At 41.2% G+C, this 26,037-nt stretch overlaps 1 non-coding gene across 1 annotated transcript; it reads right to left on the bottom strand.

The window, feature by feature from the left end:
• Positions 1–5,794: 5,794 nt before the first annotated feature.
• On the bottom strand, positions 5,795–5,868 carry Trnat-ugu (transfer RNA threonine (anticodon UGU)). The gene has a single exon. It is a non-coding gene; the product is annotated as a tRNA-Thr (tRNA).
• Between the last annotated feature and the right edge of the window lie 20,169 nt (positions 5,869–26,037).

Here is a 26,037-nt window from a genome sequence, read left to right as displayed (position 1 = left end):
TCAAAAGCCTTCGTTAAATCAAAGAAAACACCTAGCGTTCGCAACCTTTTATTTTATCCGTCCAAAACCTCACAGAGAAAAGAGAATATAGCATTTTCAGTTGTTAAACCATTTCTAAAACCAAACTGTACATTTGACAGCAAATAATGTGAATTTAAATGCTCCAGTAACATTGTATATACAACCTTCTCGATAACTTTAGCAAACACCGATGGCATTGAAATAGGTCTAAAGTTGTCAACATTATCCTTGTCTCCCTTTTTATAAAGTGGCTTCAGTAGAGAGTACTTTAATCGGTCAGGAAACCGACCACCGCTAAAGGAAAAGTCACAGATATGGCTAAGTACTGGGCCAACATACACAGAACAATACTTCAGTATTCTGCTAGATACCCTGCCATATCCATGAGAGTTCTTGGTCTTTAGTGATTTAATTATTAACTCAATCTCCCTCTTGTCAGTATCATGGAGGACCGTTTAGGGTAACAGTCTCGGAACACTTTTTTCTAAGAGCGCTATATGATTCCCTGTTGGGGCTAGGTTTCTATTTAGTTCACCTGGTACATTCAGAAAGTGATTATTAAATACTGTACATATATGCGACTTATCAGTAACACGAACATTCCCACTACGCACTGATTCTATATCGTCGACCTGTCTCTACAGACCAGCCACTTCATTTACGACTGACCATATGGCTTTAATTGTATCCTGAGACGTAGCTATTCTATCTGCATACCACTTTGCCATACCAGTTTACATACGATTATATGAATTAAGGAGATCTACCAGCATCCTTTTACTTGCACAATCACTTTACAATTAATATTGAAATCACCACATATAAATAATTTTTTGTATTTCCTACAAAGTGTACCAAAAACCTCCTCTAGCTTTAGCAAAAATGTTGTGAAATTGGCGTCTGTGGCTCTATAAATAACAATTAGAAGTTTAGCTCCATTAAATTTAACCATACCTTCACAACATTCTAACACCTTTTCAGTGCAGTACTTAGAAACATCAATTGACTCTAATGGGATGCTGTTTTTCACATACATGGCTACTCCCCCACACCGAAAAGAGCTCCTAGAAAAGCTGCCAGCCAACCTGTATTCTGGTAAAGGAAGCCTCTGAATTATCTCCTTATTTAAGAAGTGCTCAAATATACCAATAATTTCAGAGTCAACATCTATAAGCAGTTCACTAACTTTATCTCTAACATCTTGTATATTTTGATGAAATATACTAATTCTCTCATTACTTGGATACTTAAGCTTTGTCAAAAGTGGATCTTTTGTTAGAGAGACTTCCCTTATGCAGGAAGACCTATCAGCTGACTGGTGCAGCTCTAACATCAACTACTGCAGGCATTTTCCCATGAGTGATCCCACCACCTCGATCTATGCTGTCACTTTAATTTTCCTGTAGGCGGTGTCTATCTTACCCATGGTGATTTTCGCCTCTACATCCTTACATTTGTCCTCTAGCCATCCCTGCTTAGCCATTTTGCACTTCATGTCGATCTAATTTTTGAGACGTTTGTATTCCTTTTCGCCTGCTTCATTTACTGCATTTTTATATTTTCTCCTTTCATCAATTGAATTCAATATTTCTTCTGTTACCCAAGGATTCCTACTAGCCCTCGGCTTTTTGCCTACTTGATCCTCTGCTGCCTTCACTACTTCATCCCTCAAGGCTACCCATTCTTCTTCTACTGTATTTAATTCCCCCATTCCTATCAATTGTTCCCTTATGCTCTCCCTGAAACTCTGTACAACCTCTGGTTCTTTCAGTTTATCCAGGTCCCATCTCCTTAATTTCCCACATTTTTGCAGTTTCTTCAGTTTTAATCTACAGTTCATAACCTATAGATTGTGGTCAGAGTACACATTTGCCCCTGGAAAAGTCTTACAATTTAATACCTGGTTTCTTACCTTTATATAATCTATCTAAAATCTTGCAGTATCTCCAGGTCTCTTCCACGTATACAACGTTCTTTCACGATTCTTGAACCAAGTGTTAGCGATGATTAAGTTATGCTCTGGGCAAAAACCTACCAGGCGGCTTCCTCTTTCATTTCTTACCACCATTCCATATTCACCTACTACGTTTCCTTTTCTTCATTTCTCTACTATCAAATTCCAATCACTTGTGCCTATTCTATTTTCATCTCCCTTCACTATCTGAATAATTTCTTTTATCTCATCACACATTTCATCAATTTCTTCCTCATCTGCGGACTACTTTTAAGATTATGGTAGGTGTGGACTTCATGTCTATCTTGGCCACAATAACGCGTTCACTGTGCTGCTTGTAGTAGCTAACCGGCATTCGATTTTTTTTTTATTCATCATTAGACCTACCCATGCGTTAGGTTCATATTGGCCTTCCTAATACTTAAATCTATATTCGATGTTAACAATGACGCCGGTGGATAGACTATATGAAATTACTGATCGTCGATAAAGTCGCGAATATAACCGACATGCTATTGGGCCCTTCGCAGGGAAAGGGTTTTCGCCGCAAAAAGCGGGAAACTGGAATCCAGCAAATGAGTAAAAAATACATATTCGGTGACAAAAAATTAGTGTACGTACACAACAATAGACTGGGATTTCTGTATTACATAAAGCAGTTTTTGTAATTGTATCTTGCAGCTTTAGTTATTTTTAATTAAAAGAGATTTTAAAAGGACAGAAAGAGCGTTTTGGTCTACGCTACACATCGTTCTGTTAGTATAGTCTTGACTTCGTAATCACTTTCGTGGACTTCTGCAACTCTCAATCAAAATATCCAACCTAATCGAGACAATACGCTACGATACAGCCGACATCATGACAAGAGAATGGGCTACATCGAACTCGAAGTAATTTTATATAGATAAGGATCTCAATGACCTGTGTACGTCTAATATAAAAGATCTCCTAACCATTCTCCTCAAATAGATCGCCATCTTCACTTGACCTTTAACTGAAACTGTTTCAGAATTAAAGACTGAATTCAAAGAAAATTTTGCTTCCAGTCACAAAACAAGAAAAATAAAAATAATAAAAGTGAGAATGTGAAACAGGTTAGCAATAACCACAAACAGGAGATTCTACAGAAAATCAAAGTGAGAAAGGAAATTATTAATATTATCGACCGTTTAGGAACTCTATGCTACGAAAGGGATGAAACCACATATAGAATAACTGGTGTAAAAGTTAGTGTGTTTTAAGATTAAATCCAAACAACAGTTAGAGAAAAATATATCGAAGCTAGGCCTATATTACGAAAAATTGCTAAATCTCGAGGCAAATTGTGTCCTCCAGTATTTGATGAAGTGTTTGTGCCCCTAGCACGGATAAAAACAGGATCTACAGCATCAACAGAAACTTCGGATATGTGTTTCATATTTCATCCAAGCCTACAGTCTATAAATACTAAAACAAAATACCACTACAGGGAAACTACCTACGAAGAAGTTCTTGGTAAAACTATGTAGCTGTAGTTGCCTTGGACTAACGACGTGTGATTATCAATGTAACCTGTACAGACTGTACGCTTTCCAAAGCTGTTATCCATGAAAAAGCTAAACGACGTTTCGTGAACAAAACACAATTTAAGAGCTTGGCCTTACGAACATTGCAGACGCCGTCTATGCAACACGCGTCACACTTCAAAGAGTTTACCAATACATTGCATTGTTTACTATCGACCACGGATCAAGCAACGTAAAAAGCACTGCGTCTACTGAGATCATGATTCAGAGTTAAAAAAAAAAAAAAAAAAAAAAAAAAAAGAAACTAATAAGTCGCCTACATATTATAGTTGCTGCCGAAAGAGGAGAATCACTATTTTCCCACAAACGGAAATATAGTTAAAATTACGCTTCTAATTCGGCTAGTTTCGGCGGTTACTAAAATTTGTAGTGAAAGTTACATAGGGAACTCTCCCGTCCCCCCACCAGAAACGTAGTTTTCGTCGCTGTTGTGCGACTTTTGTACACAGCCAGAGAAAGTGTGTTAAACATGGCGCGGACGGAAACACTAGGCTACGCTACAGGGAAATCTGCTTACACAACGTTTACTCGGCATTAATAATCGTTGGCGTAAACATCTCTCAATCAAATTACCCCCTTCCAACCTAACTTAGATCTCGGGCTACACTGCCCATAGGCCTGTCATCACAACCAAAATTTCAATGTGTGGGGGATATCCTGTACTTCTCGCTAATCTCTCTCTAGGCAAAAATGTCAGTTATTGTAGATTGGTGGCAGTCTCAACTACAAGATTTACTAATGATAAACACTATTGAGGCGGCTCGTAATTTTAGAATAGTTCTCTTCGTCTTACTTGGCATAAATTGTTCGCTGGCGTCCCAGCAGCTAGCTCCTTCAGTGTCTGCTTCTGCCATCGCACCACGCCAGTCTGTTTTTATCCTAGCAGACAGAACGCACCGCACATCCGACAACTTCGGAACCACTCAACTGGCCAGTTAGCAACTGAGCCGAACACTGTTTACACCGTCAAAGGAAAACTATGCAAAGATGTACACTCGAATGGCACGACTGAGTAGTACACACACACACACACACACACACACACACAAACAGTAATATCTGTAGAATGTCCATCGACACGCGCAGAACGAAATTCTTCTCCGAAAAAAATCTCGTGACTATATTCCGGCGTTACGGCCAGGTTCTCATTCAAATGAGCAAAAAATGTTATATATTTTTTTTGAGACAGAGAAAATACACTTGAAGGATCTGTTTGGGAGTTACGAGTGATCATACTATGAGCTTTATTTTAGATTTTCAGTAAAAAAAATGGCGCCCGCAATTATGATTTGATCACGCGGACTGCGTGCAGTGTGGCCTCTCAGATGTTACCTGAAATCAAAAATGGATGACATCAGTTGATACTAAATTACTTCTCTGAAATTGAAAATGGAAAACATCAGTCGATATTACATAAAATTTATGGGAGCGCATACCTAACCGCAATGAAACAACCGTAAATTTAACGATACGGTACTAATTCGAACTCTGAGTTAAATTTTTTGGGTGGTTTATTTCACTCCTTATGCCTTCACAAAAATTACTTAATATTAATCAGTGTCATATATTATAGGTATAAGCTCCTAAGAAAAGTGTTTACTTTTCTGGGTCAGAGGTAGAAGTTAAGAGATTGAACCATTTTTAGTTAATGCTGCATGCCGTTCTGAGAAAATTGTTTCTCAAAAAAAAAAAAAAAAAAAAAAAAAAAAGTTCAACGTCTAGGGAAACCTTTTAGTTATATTATTACTTCGATTTGCATGAACTGAGGGTTACATGTATACTTTTAATGTCGCTGAACACGAATCTGCAGTAAGATTTTCAATATTCAAAACGGCTAATGCAATACGGAGAGCACAGGATTATGCTTTGTCCAATTTTTACCAAAAATGCATTTTCGTTATTTACGTTTAGTGTGCAATCCAAGGAGCACTTTTCAACCCTTCCTTTGGCTGGAATTGTTCCTAGATAGCAACTCCCTGTTCTTCTTGGCAGGAAAAGCCGATCTGTCTAACCTGGATATGCAGCACTCGTTATTCGTCAGTGTTATCGGCGAGTATGTTTGCAGTATGAATCATTTTGTGCACGTGCGTCACGGGACGAGCTTTGATCTACATCTATATGGATACTCTGCAAATCACATTTAAGTGCCTGGCAAAGGGTTCTTCGAATCCCCTTCACAATTGATAGTTAATTGAAACCCTCAGCTGCCGACAGGTGTTGTTGATATACTTCGATGGGGACAGCTGAAAATGTGTGCCCCGACCGGGACTCGAACCCGGGATCTCCTGCTTACATGGCAGACGCTCTATCCATTTGAGCCACCGAGGACACAGATGAATACCGCGACTGCAGGTATTTATCCCTTACACGCTTCCCGTGAGACTCACATTTCCAACCGGCCACAATCCACAAACGTAATGTATGTAATAGGTGTTTGCCCATCCACTCAATACCGGCCCACACTAAGGTGACGATTCCCGTAAGATTTCGGGCAATCTGTGCGCATTCGCACAGACGAAGGTCAATGGCTGGGTAACGTTTAACCATATATATGAAGATAGTAACTGTTCTCGAAAGAACAGGCGCCACTGACGACCGGGCAGCTTCTCTAGAATACATGATAGACCGGCCTATGTGGCCGAGCGGTTCTAGGCGCTTCAGTCGGGAGCCGTGCGACCGCTACGGTCGCAGGTTCAAATCCTGCCTCGACTATGGATGTGTGTGATGTCCTTAGGTTAGTTAGGTTTAAGTCGTTCTAAGTTCTAGAGGACTGATGACCTCAATTGTTAAGTCCCATAGTGTTCAGAGCCATTTGAACCATCAGTCCCTGTGCTTACACACTACTTACATTAACTTATGCTAAGGACAACAAACACACACAACGATGCCCAAGGGAGGACTCGAACCTCCAACGGGGGGAGCCGCGCGAACCGTGACAAGGCGTTTGAGACATGGCGGATACCCCGCGCGGCTCATGGCAGTCGTGACACTGCTTCAAACAATGGGCTGTAGAAATTTTTTTAAGCACGGATTAAAAAAAAAACCTTTCCGTTCCAAGAGTCTGGACAAGTACACCTTAAAAAAAATGCAACTACAAAGAAATTGAATTTTCGAACTTTTTGGATGAGAACCTGTCCCTATGGAACACCGTTGATAAAATGTTACAGGGATTATGTACTCAGGTTTCACATGTGGATTAACAATTCCTAATCGAGGAATTTGCATCTCCCACCTTGGAATTCTCAGTACAGAATTTTTATCCATTACGAGATTCTCAGCCACTTGCAAAAGTGATTTCCCGTGATTCTGCAAAACTTTTCCGTTAGCCAATCGTAGCAACTATAATATTTGGTTCCTGGTGCATGACATGTCTCTTAACTTAAAGTGACCAACTCATTTGCATGAAGAGCTAACTTATCATCCGCTTCTTTACTTGCGTAGACCGTTTATGGTCTTCAAAGATTTTTTTTTCTTTAATCGTTTTTTATGTCTCTTATAAACTGCAACACTTTCTAAACTTAACGCCATTGAAGCATGGTCTTTCACTGAATGACCAAAAAACAATGCCGACAGCTGGAGTCGAAGGTTTTCGTTAATCAAGCCGTTTGTATTCTTGTGGTGATATCTCCATAGAATCTTTCATTCCGCAACACATATTTCTTTTATATAACTGAGAAGTGAAATACCGGTTTTCATAGATGCAGATTTAACATATTTTAATATAACGCAATAAATATTTCATTAAAATTTTCATCCCCTTACTATCGAAGTTCCAAAACCACTGAAACACATAGTTTTTAAAAATTCTAACAGAGGAGCCGAATACGAATTGTCAGATATATTTAGTAATGCTTTCATAATGAACCATTTTGAGAAACATCTCACACCCTTTAGGAGTTAGGTTTTCAGAAACAATTAAACATGTATTCTTCTATTTAGAACCAAGGAGCCAAATTCAAATCTTCATCCATTTAATTCTAAAAATGCTTTCATAGTGAAATATTTCATAAAACTTTTCATCCCCTATTTCACTCTATTAATGAGTTAAATTTCCAAAAGCAACGAAACACATTCTTTTTACATCCAACTGAGAAGTCTATTACCTATTTTCATAGATGTAACTTTAACAATGCTTTAGTAGTTCTTTAATAATGATTTATTTTCAAAAAACCTTCACTATTTATTCTATCCCCCCCCCCCCCAATGAAAGAATTTCGGAAAATGATAAAAACCTTTTTTTTTGTTTCTGGCTGAGAAACCAAATGTCAATTTTCGTAGTTTTGTAGTTGTAGCTTCAACAGTGACATAGGGACATATTTTTTTTTAAAAAAAACTTTTCAACCCATATTTCACCCCCTTAGGAGTGGAATTTCGAAAAATCTCTTCTTAAATGGTGCTTTCAGCGTAATATTTACACCTTCATCAAATTTCACGTCTGTATACTTTGCAGGTTGGGCTGGAAGGCGATGAGTGAGTGGATACATGTGCCCCTATCGCATCTCCTTGGAGGTTGTAGTTCCAAAAACAGTGAAACACGTATATTTCAATAACAGAATTTCCATAGATTTATCTTTAAAAATTCTTTCACACTGAATTATTTTCATAAAACATTTCATCCTATATTCCCCCTCCTTATGAATTGAATGTATCAAAAACAGTGAGACATGTAATTTTTTTTATTTTTACTTCAACCGAGAAGCCAAATTCAGGTTTAAATATATTTAGCTTTAAAAATGCTTTCATAATTAAATATTTCATGAAACATTTCATCCTCTATGTAATGGGATTGTGGTAGTGACACACCAAAATCACAATAGTAATCCGTTGTAGTTGCTACACATTTTATTACAATCAAAAGCATTATAAAATCACAATCACAAAAATACAAGAGATTGCCTTATAAGGCCAGATCAGATGGACAAATAATAAATAAATTTCTTTACGTGGAACAAGACCCGTTAAACTTCAAATTTGGATATGACTAGGTAAATATACTTAGGTAAGGCTTTACTTAAATAGTACAAATGTGCATAGAATGCGCAGCAGAACTCTCATTACTTCCAATCAGCAGAGAAACAGATTAAGCCTAAGAAACAGATTTTTTAACGTTTGGCTACCCAACTTTCCATAACAAAACTATATACAAATGATTAAAGCAATTAAGGAGGTACTTTAATTTTGACCAAACCGACCTTCAAATTTACTTACTCAATTGATTAATTAACAATATTCTTAGAATGATTACAACTAGAACATGACCATATGACAATTCCCTTAAAATAAGGTTGCTTCAATATTTCGTGTGAATTGGCGATAGACGCGAGCAGACCAAGGATTCAAATCAATACGAGAGATCCACGAGACAGGGAGTGACATAGAAATATACTCAACTTGACAATGCAATTGAACTTTGGATGCTATAGTTCTCCACCGGAACGATGGAATCACGCGAAAGTGACAACATAACCGAAGATGTAAAGGAGAGGACATGGCCTTAAACATCTCTCTGCCGCCGTGGTGCTCTGTTCCCAGTATGCTAGCGTCGATCGCTGCCAATTATCTCTAACACAACACACATCAAGGGTAGAGAGTTTTCTGAGACATATACTACACAACCTTATCTGGAGAACAGGTGAGCATTACAACTGAACTGAAACAAATGAGCCTCCGTCAGTTACTTGCCCAGTGCCAGCCCTTAAACTTTGATTAATAAGTTCGCTAAAGGTCATGCCGAAGTTAAGATGACAAGATTTATCTCCAGGTTCCGCATATTAGGGGCAGAGACAATGAATTGGCGACGCTCTTAGCCGTATGTTCGCGGGAGAGTCTGGGGAAGGCAAGGGCCACGTGGAGCCGGATCTTGGAGCGAATTTCCTTCTCTCCGAGACACCCGGTTTCTTCTGCGACTCAGCCGGCAAACAGGCTGTGGATCCCAGGTGGGGACCGAATAGGCAGCAGTAGGCAGATGGCGACGTCGTTACTGGCTATTGCCCTGTTGCCTTCGGGGGGGCGGGGGGCTCTTGTGTAAAGGGGGAGACAACCGTGGTGAAGTGAAGGTCTCTATTCCACAGGAACGAGTTAGCATGATATATCCACGATTCGGTGGTCGGGGGTCATTTGGCGCTATACAAGACCTAGAACCGAGTTCGGGAACACATGTTTTGGCCCAACCTATATCGCGATGTCAGGAGATTTGTTGGCAACTGTGTCCAGTGTAAGCGCGGTAAGCCCGATGTGGGTCCGTGCAGAGAACTACTACAGTCGTTTAGGGAGCAGTGTCCTCTGGACCGCGACTCAAAGATCGAAGCAACGATCGATGGAAACTGGCGCCAGAAACGCACCAGCTCACTCTATTTCATCCCCTTAGGGGTTGAACTTCCAAAAACACTAAAACACGTATTTTCTTATTTGTAACCTTGAAGTCAAATACCAATTTTCGTAGATGTAGCCTTAAAAATACTTTCATAGTTATTCCATAATTATTTATCTCAAAATAAAATGTTCACCCGCTATTTCACTTCATTCCCAGTAATAATGGAACACATATTTCTTTATTTCTGACCTAGAAACCAGATACAAATTTTCGTATGCCTAGCTTCAAAATTACCTTAATAGCTACATGTTTCAAAAATCCTATAATTTCCTGTGTCTCCCCCTTTCAGTGTAGGAGGGATAGTGTCGTACAAGAGACAGTATACTCAGTAGACAACGAACTGCTAGTTGTGAAATCAGCGACATAGGAACCGAGACTGACACAGAAGGTGCTGAAAGTGAAGCACGCTAGACTCGTGTCTACCACGGCTTCTAATAATATCGATTTACCATGAACGGAAGTTCCGAAAAGTGAGCAAGTAATTTTACAGTAAATTCAGTACCGATGGAGAGGATATACAACGAAAAACATTTCTATAAAATTTCAGAAATAATGAAATATTCCACTCAAGTCGCGCGGCAGAACACGCAATGGATATGCTTGCACTTAAGACGGAAAGCCCCACGTGCTTACGCAGGCTTACGACAGATCTCAAAATTCGGCAGTAGGCGTAAGCCAACCTCGTGTGCTGCTACCTGTTGTTGATGCCAGGCATCAAGGTCTCAGTAGTACGGCCATGCACTGGAGAGTAGTTGCTTTGTAAGCACTCCGTCTTCAGTCCACGAGTGGCCTACTGGGACGGGACCATCCGACCGCTGCGTCATCATCCATGGAGGATGCGAACAGGAGGGGCGTGGGGTCAGCACACTGCTCTCCCCGTCGTTATGGCGGTTTTCTTTGACCGGAGCCGCTACTATTCGGTCGAGTAGCTCCTCGATTGGCACCACGAGGCTGAGTGCACCCCGAAAAATGGCAAGAGCGCATGGCGGCCTGGATGACCACCCATTCAAGTGCCGACCACGTCCGACAACGCACTTAACTTCGGTGATCTCACGTGAACCAATGCAACCTCAGGGGCAAGGCCGTTGCCGCAGATATTTTAGAGTAGTTGCTAACGTTTCATAATTATCTAGTTTACGGGGAAAATGTAAAAATGGCGATTGTCACCGAAGCTACAACTAATCGGAATTTCTGGTTAGTTATCAAGTGGTCTTGTGTGCGAGCCTGAATTTTTCATCCTTTGCGGTGGGAATGATTCAAACCTGTCATGTTCTTCTTATGAAGTGTTCTATTTATTTTACACACAATGATCATTTGTAGTTGTGTTGAGTTACTACCTTGATAAATTTTTGGATGGCGCACGTATCATAACTGAGATCTGCGCTTGCGCTTAATGGCTGAAGGTGAATTAGCGTAATGAGTAGTAGCGAATGTTATAGTAACATGTTTGTAAATTATTTCAGGTAAATTACGTTAGTCGTGTAATATTATCCGTATACCAGTACAGTATGTGGGCCAATTACGTTAGTCATGGAATACTATCCGTATAAGACTATGTCACCTTGATGTCCCGGAATTTGCTTTAATTTTGGAATCCACGAAAGAACTGGAAATTTTCCTTTACACAGCTTTCCATATAACTTCTATTACAGTGATTCAGTCTTGTCTGTCACTCGACTTTTCTGATCGGGAAATAAATTCTATCGCTCAGATGCTTATTACCTCTTCGTGTTTCTATTTGCCGATATTGCTCATAAACACTTGCATATCTCAAAGTTGCTATGGACAGTGATGGAACGACACACTTTTCTATGGCGACACTGCAGTTTAGAGATAGAAAAACCGATCGGTTAAAACGATATGGGTATTTTAGTTCTGAATAACCCATGTCTTTCGGTATTTGTTTGCTCTCGGTTATAACAAGTATCTTTTTTTTCCTGATAACCACGTAAAAACAGATATATCGATTAGCCACAGCAGCCGCAGTAAAATTTTTAGTTTTCAAGTAAACCTTTTTTTAAAAAAGACGAGTAATTTTTATTCATAAGATTTCCATAGCTCTGAAATACTGCGTTATTACAGATAAATGGGAAAAGTGATGTATGCCACTTTAATAACACTGCTGACAGAAACGAGCAACAAATGGATTGGTCCAGCATTGCCGAGACAATATTGTGCCTGTTATACAAGCAGTGCGCGAGACTGGACGCAGTTTCTCGCTGTTGTCGAACGTCAGTTGTAACACAGAATGGCACCATCTGGAAGTCTGGAAGTATTTTACGATATGCGGTAACGAGTGAAGCACATGGGTTGATTTGGTCGACTTGAAACATCATACAAGGAAAAAAAGTTAAAATTTCCGGGATAAAAATAGAAAGTGCCTGATCTGCTGCCTGTGTCTACGTAGTATGCCGTTATCTGCTTGTAGCCCTTGAAAACAGAGAAATAAAAACGAAAAAGAGTTCTCCAGCCGAAGTATTCACCCTTTATTGCAGGACTATACGTAACTCCCGCATAGTGCTGTGATAACCGATTACAATATAATTTTTGAGCAGAGCTTCTAAAAACTAAAATCAGTAGGAGAATACTGGCAGTTTTCTGTAGTACGGAAGCACTCGCCATATTTTGAGAGAAGCAGCGAACAGCTGACAAAGTTTTATTTGACTATTTATTTTAAATTATGTCCGAAAGAACAGACACCATATCCATATACGTATATGGTTCTGGCAATACCAGCCATGACCTTCTTCTGTGAAGATGCACACGTATTCCCCGAACTGTTACGGCACTTGGTAAGAATGTCTTCCACGAGTAATGAGTGTGTTGGTGTGGGACACTACGAATGTAGTGTGTGCACATACTATGTGAGTCTCGCGGGAGGCCTGTGCGAGATAGTCCCTGCAGTCACTATCGTCTGTGCCCTCGGTGGCTCAGATGGACAGAGCGTCTGCCATGTAAGCAAGAGATCCCGGGCTTTAGTCCCAGACGGGGCACACATTGTCACCTGTCCCCGTTGATGTATATCGACACCCGAGAGCAGCTGACCGTATTAATATAATTCTAATTTCGTTCTGGACGGCTGCAGGTCATCATAAAAGTATTTAATTTTACGTGTTGATTCCATTTATCAAGAAACTGAGAAAGTCAAATTTTTTAAATCTTTGTAGGATTCCTACGTTTACTAGAGGAAATAATGTAAATAAAAGACTGAAAATCGGTTATTACAAGCACTGGAATAGTGACGGGCTTTAACAATTAGGTTAAAGTGAGCCGAAAACCAGTTGTTTCAGCGATAACCGACATTCCCACTAGAGTTCTGCGTGGTAAGATTGACGCGCAATTGACGCACGGTGCACGGAATGGCAATTGAATCTCAATGTAGACAAGTGCAATCCGACAACAGAGGAAGTGGGTTACAATACGCTTGTTCGCCCACTGCTTGAATACTGCTCAGCAGTGTGGGATCCGTACCAGATAGGGTTGATAGAAGAGAGAGAGAAGATCCAACGGAGAGCAGCGCGCTTCGCTACAGGATCATTTAGTAATCGCGAAAGCGTTACGGAGATGACAGATAAACTCCAGTGGAAGACTCTGCAGGAGAGACGCTCAGTAGCCCGGTACGGGCTTTTGATAAAGTTTCGAGAACATACCTTCACCGAAGAGTCAAGCAGTATATTTCTCCCTTCTACGTATATCTAGCGAAGAGACCATGAGGATAAAATCAGAGAGATTAGAGCCCACACAGAAGCATACCGACAATCCTTCTTTCCACGTACAATATGAGACTGGAATAGAAGGGAGAACCGATAGAGTACCCTCCGCCACAGACCGTCAGGTAGCGTGCCTAGTATGGATGTAGATTTAGACATCTAGAACAGTTTTTCAGGAAGGTTACTGCAGCTCTGATGTTCTCAAAATGAACGGGCCAGCCATTGGCGTCCTCGAGGGGGAGGGGAGGAGGTGGGGAGGGGAGAAGAGGCAAAGGGGCACTTTCACCCATAGCCCCCAACCCTCCCTGGAATCTGGAGTAAAGAGGTTTTATTCGTTACAGTATACTCATACTCTTCCAGATAAGACTTCTCCACAATACTGCTAAACCTTAGCTTTGACCAGTTGTAGCGCTTATAGAGTTAGGGTCTTGCAGCTTGTTGCATCTCGTAACTGACCAGCTGATTTGTACACACAGTGCCAGTTTCAGAATCATGCACTCCAGCCCCGACGCGCCTCCCGCACTCCCCTCCACTGGAAATATTTCTGCAGATTCCAGTCTGCCACTGTGCATATGTTTTGATAACATCCTGGTTTTAATAGCATCGAAGGAACAGCATTGTGCAGTAAAGGGTAGACCTAGCACAGAACACACCATTCACATTGAAACGCATCACTTAGTAGATGGTGAAGTACTCTGAAGCTAGCCAGATAGAAACAGAAGTTCCTGGCACTATATTTGACCCAAATTCTAATCTTACACTAATCTCTTGTATCTACCTACCACGCCCTCAAAAAGCCAACGATTTACTATTATCAGAAGTTCCGAAAAATGAGGAAGAAATTGGCCCACACTTTTTCCCGTTGTGCATTATTTCGATTCCCCCATAAAGGGAATGGACTTGTAGCCACAGGTTACACAAGCGATAGATGGCTTAAAATACATAAAAAGAGATGACAATAAGAGACGATTTTTAAAAACACAATGATACACGTTATTTTCGATTTTTACAGGAAAATAATGGATGAAAAAATAAAGGTTTTTGAAAAATACGCTGGTGGACAATATTGGGGATTTTTTATCTTTATAGATGACTAGCGGAAAAGCATGGCGTTGACCAGGCATTTATTTACAGCTGTGCGTCCACGCCCGTACAATGCAGCGTCTGGCCTTGTCCTGAATTTTTATAACGTATCTCCTGAAACATGTGTCGTACAATGATATAATTTTGTAGGTACGTTCAGCGTCATATGCGGATACTGTCTGCGAAATTTATTGCGAATATAGTAGCAAAGAAGTAACAAATTTAAATGTCACGAATGCTGTGATGCCCACACACTTGGGTGCAACTAATGTACACGGAATGCTTGGCACGATCATTATAGCTACCATCACCTATGGTCGAAATTGGACCATCTGTGTCGACGTAGTGAAAATATAAATGTGCATAACATGGTAAACGTCCATTCTTTCGAGCCATCGGACCTGATCTACGATCAAAAATATCTTGTAAATGTGGTAGGGGCCACGGCCTTGCCGCAGTGGATACGCCGGTTCCCGTCTGATTACGGAAGTTTAGCACTATCGGGCGAGGTCGGCACTTGGATGGGTGACCATCTGGGCCGCGATGTGCTGTTGCCATTTTTCGGGTTGCACTCAGCCTTGCGATGCCAGTTGAGGAACTACTCGACCGAATAGTAGCGGCTCCAGTCAAAGGAAACTACCACAACGAGTGGGAGAGCCAGCTCCTCCTCCACCCTCAGTGAGGATAACGTGGCGGTAGGATGGTCCTGATTGGCCACTTGTGGCCTGAAGACGGAGTGCTTTTTTAAAGTAGTGCTGCCTAGATAAAACTGACAGTCTAGGCTCAGGGACTGTCCTCGGTAAATGCTGCATTGGACCTACGAATACTATTAAAATAACAGTTTGAGTTCTCTTTAATTGTCCAATCATCTGAAGTGAGTCCTTATTACAGTGCGCTGAAAAATAGATTTTACGTTAATGGAAGATAAATTTTATGTTTCCAGAATGAGATTTTCACTCTGCAGCGGAGTGTGCGCTGATATGAAACTTCCTGGCATATTAAAACTGTGTGCCCGACCGAGACTCGAACTCGGGACCTTTGCCTTTCGCGGGCAAGTGCTCTACCATCTGAGCTACCGAATCACGACTCACGCCCGGTACTCACAGCTTTACTTCTGCAAGTATCCGTCTCCTACCTTCCAAACTTCACAGAAGCTCTCCTGCGAACCTTGCAGAACTAGCACTCCTGAAAGGAAGCTGTGAGTGCCGGGCGTGAATCGTGCTCCGGTAGCTCAGATGGTAGAACACTTGCCCGCGAAAGGCAAAGGTCCCGAGTTCGAGACTCGGTCGGGCACACAGTTTTAATCTGCCAGGAAGTTTCATATCAGCGCACACTCAGCTGCAGACTGAAAATATCATTCTGGAAACATCCCCCAGGCAGTGGCTAAGCCATGTGCCCGCAATATCCTTTCGTTCAGGAGTGCTAGTTCTGCAAGGTTCGCAGGAGAGCTTCTGTAAAGTTTGGAAGGTAGGAGACGGATACTGGCAGAAGTAAAGCTGTGAGTACCGGGCGTGAATCGTGCTTCGGTAGCTGAGATGGTAGAGCACTTGCCCACGAAAGGCAAAGGTCCCGAGTTCGAGTCTCGGTCGGGCACACAGTTTTAATCTGCCAGGAAGTTTCAAATTTCATGTTAATGGCGGCAAATTAACTTTACCCTAATGACACACAAGGTCAATGCCGTTCTATCACATAAAGTATTCTCAGATCGAAATGTTTAGCATTACAAAATCTCCAATGTAGATTCATCATGCCACAATTATAATTCTCAAAATAATTTGGAGCTACGTTCAATGCATATTTAAATGCATCTTTCAAAACAATAATAGAATTCTCATTAGATCATCATTACCAGTGGCTAGAGAATTCCTATTATTTCGTCTACCAAAAACCGCGTCTCACTATGGCTACTTCAGTACAGTTTTGTTTTCCACTGCTGACAATAGAAACGATCTGATAGATGTGGCATTGTAGATGCCCAGTATGCGTGTCTTAATGGAAATAAACCGTCTGGAACGTTTACCCTTGAACGTCCCTGGAATGGGATTTCAAGGAACGTTATTACTTTCCTGTGTCCATTTCTATCACACCAGCTGATCGCCATGACTGGGGAGGGGGAGGAGGGGGTGAATTTAAAGTTGGCAGCACTTTGAGTGGCAGAAAAACCGAAGAAAACCTAACGTTTTCGTCATTTGTTTGACGTAGTGCCAGTTCGTCACATAGGACGCTTTTCTTTCGGAAACGTTTACATTCATCGTCTGGCAATCAATGTCGCCTGCCGAGGTATGCAGTCGCACCACTCTGTACGAAATAGAAGCTTAAGTTGATGGAGTCGACAAGTAAGGAGCAGTGTCTGTCTTGTTTTAGATATGGAAAATCAATTATAGGCCTTATTTGCTGCCTTGTAGTTGACATAGGACCTTGCGATTTTGCACGACCGAGGTCCGGTAGCCACACCACACGGGAAAATGCGAGGAGTGTTAATGTGTAGTAAAAACCGAAGAAAACCTTACGTTTTCTACATTTGTTTTCCTAATAACGAAATGGGAAATCGTCAGAATGAACGCTTTTCTCTCAGAAACGTTTACATTTATCGTCTGGCAATTAATGTCGCGTGCTGAGGTATGCAGTCGCACCACTCTGTACGAAGTACAGTAGGTTCTAAGGTGATGCAGTCGACAAGTATGGTCGCAATATATTTTCACCTCGAAATACATCGACACCTCGAAATAAAACAACACCTCGAAATAAATCGCCACCTCGAAATAAATCGTCACCTCGAAATAAATCGCCACCTCGAAATAAATCGAAACCACGAAAGAAATCGAGACCCAGAGATAAATCAAAACCTCGATATAAACCGACACATCCAAAACAACCGACACATCGAAATGAGTCGAAATATCGAAATGTATAGACATCAAGATGCATTACGACGTACGAAATGGATCGATAATTCGAAATAATTCGAGGTCTCGATATGATGCGTGGTCTAGAAACACATCGATATCTGGAAATATATCGATACCTCGTAATACAAAGATTTCTCTAAAAAGAGGGATATCTAGAAATTTATGGTTACTTGAGATATAGAGATATCTCGAAATATATCGATATCTCGAAAGAAATCGTTATCTGGAGTACACCTATACATGGAAATATATAGATACCTCGAAATATATAGACAACCCGTATTGTGGCGGTATATCAAAATAAATCGATATCTCGACATAACCGGATACATTGAATCAATCGATATCTCGAAATACGTCGACTATTCGATATAGACAGATATATAGAAATAAATCGACTGCTCAATACAAAACTGGGCCTCGAAATAAAATGGTATATCGAAATGAATCGATAATGTGATATGTATGGATGTCTCAAAATAAATCTGACCTCTAAGAAAACGATTCACGAAATAAATAAATAAATATCGAAATATATCGCTGACTCGGTAAATAACGATATCTAGTGGTCAGATATATGTTTCAAGATGACAACACATATCAGTATAGTTCGATATACATGAAAATAGTTTCGATTTTCAATATATCATTAGCTTCCTAGACCTGGGGAAACAAAACGCCGATCCGACCTCGGGACAAAAACGCCGACCTCGGGGGTAAAACGCCGACCTCGGGGGAAAAACGCCGACCTCGGGGGAAAAAACGCCGACCTCGGGGGAAAAACGCCGACCTCGGGGGAAAAACGCCGACCTCGGGGGAAAAACGCCGACCTCGGGGGAAAAACGCCGACCTCGGGCAAAGACGCCGACCTCGGGGAAAGACGCCGACATCGGGGAAAAACGCCGACCTCGGGGAAAAACGCCGACCTCGGGGGAAAAACGCCGACCTCGGGGGAAAAACGCCGACCTCGGGGGAAAAACGCCGACCTCGGGGGAAAACCGCCGACCTCGGAGTAAAACGCCGACCTCGGCGTTATGACATGGTCATAACAGAAAAGACCCATTCTTTAGAAAGTTTAGAATGAGATGTTCTAAATATTACAGATAATGTATTTAAAATAATCTACAAGTACTGCACAATGAGAAGAGACTTTGAAGTAGTGCACAGCCAGGAAGACAGAGGTTGCATTGCTGTTTCTAATCTTCTGGTGTTTGAGATACAGAATCTAGGATTGCCTATAATGAGAACAGCAGGAATGAATGTCCTGCACCAGTATAGAACATACTCTGAAACTCCATAGAAAATCACATGGCACAATTATTTTACATCATTCTCAGCAAGCTACAGAAGCCTCTAATGGACATAACAACGTCGTCACCTCCTTCACCAGTGAAAGATCTTAGTAGCTATTGAGTCATGACTAGGTGGCTAATTAATAATTTGTTGTTCAAAGCTAATTTCAGTGTAAATGGGAATACTCAGTGGACATCTATTACAGTCATATTTTACTGTCTAAGATATATCAACTTTCCAGACTACAAGTATAAGCAGAGCTCGGTCTTTCCCATTCCGAGTTTGTTTAGAATGTATCAAGGGAATCAGATCCACTGGGCATTTAGAGCAACCTGCTTTAAACAATATGAGCAGGCAGTAGACACAGACATGGAATTTTTCATTTCTCTCTGAAACGGTTACCTTCATCGTCTGCAAACTTATGTTCCGTGCTGCGGTACGTGGAGGCACTAATAGCAATAAGGTAGATCACAGAAGAAGCTTATAAGTTGATGTAATCGGCCAGTAAGAAGTAGTACAATTGAAGTTTAGTTACCGATTATTGACTTATTAGCCAACTTTGGTGCCTGGGACATGAACAACGACCTTAAGATTTGGCATGAAACGAGACCTGGCAGCCACGTTACACGAAGAATGTGAAAAGTGTCCATATGTATTAAAAACCTGAGAAATCCGACCGTTTTCGTCATTTGCTATCGAATCGACGTAATGCCAGATCGTCACATTGGCCGCTTTTCTCTATCAAACGATTACATTTATCGTCTGAAAACTTATGTGGGATGCTGCGGTATGCGGAGACACTAAAAGCACCACAGTAGAACACACAAGAAACTTTCTAACTTGATGTATCGGTCAGTTAGAAACAGTACAATTCAAGTTTTAGTTATCGATTATTGACTTATTAGGTGGATTTGGTGCCTTGGACATGAGCTATGACCTTACGATTTTGCATGAAGGGAGGTCTAGCAGCCACGTTGCACGGGAGAATGTGAAAGGTGTTCATATGTAGTAAGAACCTGAGAAATCCACCCGATCTCTTCATTTGCTATCGAATCGACTTAATGCCAGATCGTCACATTGGCCGCTTTTCTCTATCAAACGATTACATTTATCGTCTGAAAACTTATGTGGGATGCTGCGGTATGCGGAGACACTAAAAGCACCACAGTAGAACACACAAGAAACTTTCTAACTTGATGTATCGGTCAGTTAGAAACAGTACAATTCAAGTTTTAGTTATCGATTATTGACTTATTAGGTGGATTTGGTGCCTTGGACATGACCGACGACCTTAAGATTCTGCATCAAACAACGACTGGCAGTCACGTTGCACGAGAGAATGTGAAGAGGGTCCATATGTAATAAAACCCTGAGAAATCGCACCGCTTTCTTCATTTGCTATCGTATCGACGGATTGCAAGATCGTCACATTGGAAGCTTTTCTCTCTCAAACGGTTACATATATCGTCTGCAAACCTATGTGGCGTGCTGCGGTAGGTGGACACACTAAAAAGACCATAGTAGAACACAGAAGAAGCTTCTAAAATGATGTAATCGGCCAGTAAAGAGCAGTACAATTCAAGTTTCAGTTATCGATTATTGACTTATTAGGTGGCTTTGGTGTCTTGGACATGACCGAGGACCATAATATTTTGCATGTAACAACGGCTGGCAGCCATGTTACCCAAGATAATGTGAAACGTGTCCATAAATAGTAAAAACCTTAGACATCGCACCGTTTTCGTCATTTGCTATCGTATCGACGTAATGCGAGATCGTCACTTTGGCCGCTTTTCCTTCTGAAACGGTTACATTTATAATATGCAAACTTATGTGGCGTGCTGTGGAATGCGGAGACACTAAAAGCACCGCAGTAGAACACAGAAGAAACTTCTAAGTTGATGTAATCGGCAAGTAAGGAGCAGTACAATTCAAGTTTTAGTTATCGATTATTGACTTATTAGCCGGCTTTGGTGTCTTGGACATGACCGAGGACCATAAGATTTTGCATGTAACAACGGCTGGCAGCCACGTTGTTGTTGTTGTTGTTGTTGTTGTGGTCTTCAGTCCAGAGACTGGTCTGATGCAGCTCTCCATGCTACTTTATCCTGTGCAAGCTTCTTCATCTCCCAGTACCTACTGCAACCTACATCCTTCTGAATATGCTTATTGTTTCATCTCTTGGTCTCCCTCAACGATTTTTGCCTTCCATCCTGTCCTCCAATACTAAATACGTGATCCCCTGTTGCCTCAGAACATTTCCTACCAACCGATCGCTTCTTCTGGTCAAGTTTTGCCACAAACTTCTCTTCTCCCCAACACTGTTCAACACTTCGTCATTAGTTATGTGATCTACCCATGTAATCTTCAGCATTCTTCTGTAGCACCACATTTCAAAAGCTTCTATTCTCTTCTTGTCCAAACTATTTATCGTCCACGTTTCACTTCCATACATGGCTATACTCCATAAAAATACTTTCAGAAATGTCTTCCTGACACTTAAATCTATACTCGATGTTAACAAATTTCTCTTCTTCAGAAACTCTTTCCTTGCCATTGCCAGTCTACATTTTATATCCTCTCTACTTCGACCATCATCAGTTATTTTACTTCCTAAAGAGCAAACCTCCTTTACTACTTTAAGTATCTCATTTCCTAATCTAATTCCCTCAGCATCACCCGACTTAATTCGACTACATTCCATTATCCTCGATTTGCTTTTGTTGATGTTCATGTTATATCCTCCTTTCAAGGCACTGTCCATTCCATTCAACTGCTCTTCCAAGTCCTTTGCTGTCTCTGACAGAATTACAATGTCATCGGCGAACCTCAAAATTTTTATTTCTTCTCCATGGATTTTAATACCTACTCCGAATTTTTCTTTTGTTTCCTTGACCGCTTGCTCAATATACAGATTGAATAACATCGGGGAGAGGCTACAACCCAGTCTCACTCCCTTCCCAACCACTGCTTCCCTTTCATGTCCCTCGATTCTTATAACTGCCATCTGGTTTCAGTACAAATTGTAAATAGCCTTTCGCTCCCTGTATTTTACCCCTGCCACCTTTAGAATTTGAAAGAGAGTATTCCAGTCAACATTGTCAAAAGCTTTCTCTAAGTCTACAAATGCTAGGAACATAGGTTTGCCTTTCCTTAATCTTTCTTCTAAGATAAGTCGTAAGGTCAGTATTGCCTCACGTGTTCCAGTGTTTCTATGGAATCCAAACTGATCTTCCCCGAGATCGGCTTCTACTAGTTTTTCCATTCGTCTGTAAAGTATTCGTGTTAGTATTTTGCAGCTGTGACTTATTAAACTGATAGTTCGGTAATTTTCACATCTGTCAACACCTGCTTTCTTTGGGATTGGAATTATTATGTTCTTCTTGAAGTCTGAGGGTATTTCACCTGTCTCACACATCTTGCTCACCAGATGGTAGAGTTTTGTCAGGACTGGCTCTTCCAAGGCTGTCAGTAGTTCTAATGGAATGTTGTCTACTCCTGGGGCCTTGTTTCGACTTAGGTCTCTCAGTGCTCTGTCAAACTCTTCACGCAATATCGTATCTCCCATTTCATCTTCATCTACATACTCTTCAATTTCCATAATATTGCCCTCAAGTATTTCGCCTGCGTACAGACCCTCTATATACTCCTTCCACCTTTCTGCCTTTCCTTCTTTGCTTAGAACTGGGTTTCCATCTGAGCTCTTGATATTCATACAAGTGGTTCTATTTTCTTCAAAGGTCTCTTTAATTTTCCTGTAGGCAGTATCTATCTTACCCCTAGTGAGATAAGCCTCTACATCCTTACATTTGTCCTGTAGCCATCCCTGCTTAGCCATTTTGCACTTCCTGTCGATCTCTTTTTTGAGACCTTTTGTATTCCTATTTGTCTCTGTCATTTACTGCATTTTTATATTTTCTCCTTTCATCAATTAAATTCAATATTTCTTCTGTTACCCAAGGATTTCTAGCAGCTATCGTCATTTTACCTACTTTATCTTCTGCTGCCTTCAATACTACATCCCTCAGAGCTACCCATTCTTCTTCTACTGTGTTTCTTTCCCCCATTCCTGTCAATTGTTCCCTTATGCTCTCCTTCAAACTCGGTACAACCTCTGGTTCTTTCAGCTTATCCAGATCCCATGTCCTTAAATTCCCACCTTTTTGCAGTTTCTTCAGGTCATAACCAATAGATTATGGCCAGTGTCCACATCTGCCCCTGGAAATGTACTACAATTGAAAACCTGATTCCTAAATCTATGTCTTACCATTAAATAATCTATCTGATACCTTTTAGTATCTCCAGGGTTCTTCCATGTATACAACCTTCTTTCATGGTTCTTAAACCAAGTGTTAGCTATGATTAAGTTGTGCTCTGTACAAAATTCTACGAGGCGGCTTCCTCTTTCATTTCTTAGCCCCAATCCATAATCAGCTACTACGTTTCCTTCTCTCCCTTTTCCTACACTCGTTTTCCAGTCGTCCTTGACTATTAAATTTTCGTCTCCCTTCACTACCTGAATAATTTCTTCTATTTCATCATACATTTCTTCAATTTCTTCGTCATCTGCAGAGCTAGTTGGCATATAAACTTGTACTACTGTAGTACGTGTGGGCTTCGTATCTATCTTGGCCACAGTAATGCGTTCACTATGCTGTTTGTAGTAGCTTACCCGCATTCCTATTTTCCTATTCATTATTAAACCTACTCCTGCATTACCCTTATTTGATTTTGTGTTTATAACCCTGTATTCACCTGACCAAAAGTCTTGTTCCTCCTGCCACCAAACTTCACTAATTCCCACTATATCTAACTTTAACCTATCCATTTCCCTTTTTAAATTTTCTAACCTACCTGCCCGATTGAGGGATCTGACATTACACGCTCCGACCCGTAGAACGCCAGTTTTCTTTCTCCTGATAACGACATCCTCCTGAGTAGTCCCCGCCCAGAGATCCGAATGGGGGCTATTTTACCTCCGGAATATTTTACCCAAGAGGACGCCATCATCATTTAATCATACAGTAAAGCTGCATGCTCTCGGGAAGGATTACGGCCGTAGTTTCCCCTTGCTTTCAGCCGTTCGCATTACCAGGACGGCAAGGCCCTTTTGGTTATTGTTACAAGGCCAGATCAGTCAATCATCCAGACTGTTGCCCCTGCAACTACTGAAAAGGCTGCTGCCCCTCTTCAGGAACCACACGTTTGTCTGGCCTCTCAACAGATACCAATCCGTTGTGGTTGTACCTACGGTACGGCTATCTGTATCGTTGAGGCACACAAGCCACCACACCAACGGCAAGGTCCATGGTTCATGGGGGGGGGGGGGGGGGGGGGGGGGGCAGCCACGTTATGCGAGAGAATGTGAAAAGTGTCCATAAATAGTAAAAACGTGAGAAATCGAACCGTTTTCGTCATTTGCTATCCTATCGTCGGAATGCCAAATCGTCACATTGGAAGCTTTTCTCTCTCAAACGGTTACATATATCGTCTGCAAACCTATGTGGCGTGCTGCAGTATGCGGAGACACTAAAAGCACCACAGTAGAACTCGCAAGAAATTTCTAAGTTGATGTTATCGGTCAGTAAGAAGCAGTACAATCAAGTTTTAGTTATCGATTATTGACTTATTAGCCGTGTCCATAAGTAGTAAAAACCTGAGAAATAGCACTGTTCTCGTCATTTGCTATCGTATCGACGTAATGTCACATCGTCCCATTGGCCGCTTTTCTCTCTCAAACGGTAACCTCTATCGTCTGCAAACTTATGTCGCGGAGACACTAAAAGCACAACAGTAGAACACAGAAGAAGCTTCTAAGTTGATGTAATAGCCAATAAGAAGCAGTGAAATTCAAGTTTTAATTATCGATTGTTTACTTTTAGCCGGCTTTGGTGCATTGGACATGAGCCAGGACCTTAAGATTTTGCATGAAGGGAGGTCTAGCAGCCGCGTTGCACGGGAGAATGTGAAAAGTGTTCATATGTGGTAAAAACCTGAGAAATCGCACCGTTTTCGTCATTTGCTATCGTATCGACGTAATGCCAGATAGTCACATTGGCCGCTTTTCTCTCTCAAACGCTTGCATATATCGCCTGAAAACCTATGTGACGCGCTGTGGTGTGTGGAGACACTAATAACACCATAGTAGAACACAGAAGAAGCTTCTAAGATGATGCAATCGGCCAGTAAGAAGCAGTACAATTTAAGTTTTAGTTAACGATTATTGACTTATTTGCCGGGTATTGTGTCTTGAACATGACCGAGGACCATAAAATTTAGCATATAACAACCGCTGGCAGCCACGTTGCACGAGAGAAAGTGTCCATAAATAGTAAAAGTCTGAGAAATGGCACCGTTTTCGTAATTTGCTATCGTATTGACGGAATGCCAGATCGTCACATTGGAAGTTTTTCTGTCTCAAACGGTTACATTTATCGCCTGCAAACTTAAGTGGCGTGCTGCGGTATGCGGAGACGCTAAAAGAATAACAGTAGAACACACAAAAAGCTTCTAAGTTGATGTTATCAAACAGTAAGAAGCAGTACAAATCAAGTTTTATTCATCAATTATTGATTTATTAGCCGGCTTTGGTGTCTTGGACATGATCGAGGACCATAAAATTTGGCATGTAACAACGGCTGGCAGCCACGTTACAAGAGAGAATGTGAAAAGAGTCCATAAATAGTAAAAGTCTGAGGAATCACACCGTTTTCGTCATGTGCAATCGTATTGACGGAATGCCAGATCGTCGCATTGGAAGTTTTTCTCTCTCAAACGGTTACATATATCGACTACAAACCTATGTGGCGTGCTGCGGTATGCGGAGGCACTAAAAGCATAACAGTTGAACACACAAAAAGCTTCTAAGTTGATGTTATCAAACAGTAAGAAGCAGTACAATTCAAGTTTTAGTTATCGATTATTGACTTATTAGCTGGCTTTGGTGACGTGGACATGACCAACGACCCTAAGATTTTGCATGAAACAACGACTGGCAGCCACGTTAAACGAGAGAATGTGAAAAGTGTCCAAATGTTGTAAAAACCTGAGAATTCGCACCGTTTTCGTCATTTGCTATCGTATCGACGTAATGCCAGTTCGTCACTTTGGCCGCGTTTCTCACTAGAAC

This window comes from Schistocerca gregaria, chromosome 10 (genome assembly GCF_023897955.1).
Source record: "Schistocerca gregaria isolate iqSchGreg1 chromosome 10, iqSchGreg1.2, whole genome shotgun sequence".
Taxonomy (NCBI): Eukaryota; Metazoa; Arthropoda; class Insecta; order Orthoptera; family Acrididae; genus Schistocerca; species Schistocerca gregaria.
The sequence above is the reverse complement of the archived record's forward strand: the minus strand, read 5'-3'. Positions and strand labels throughout refer to the sequence as shown.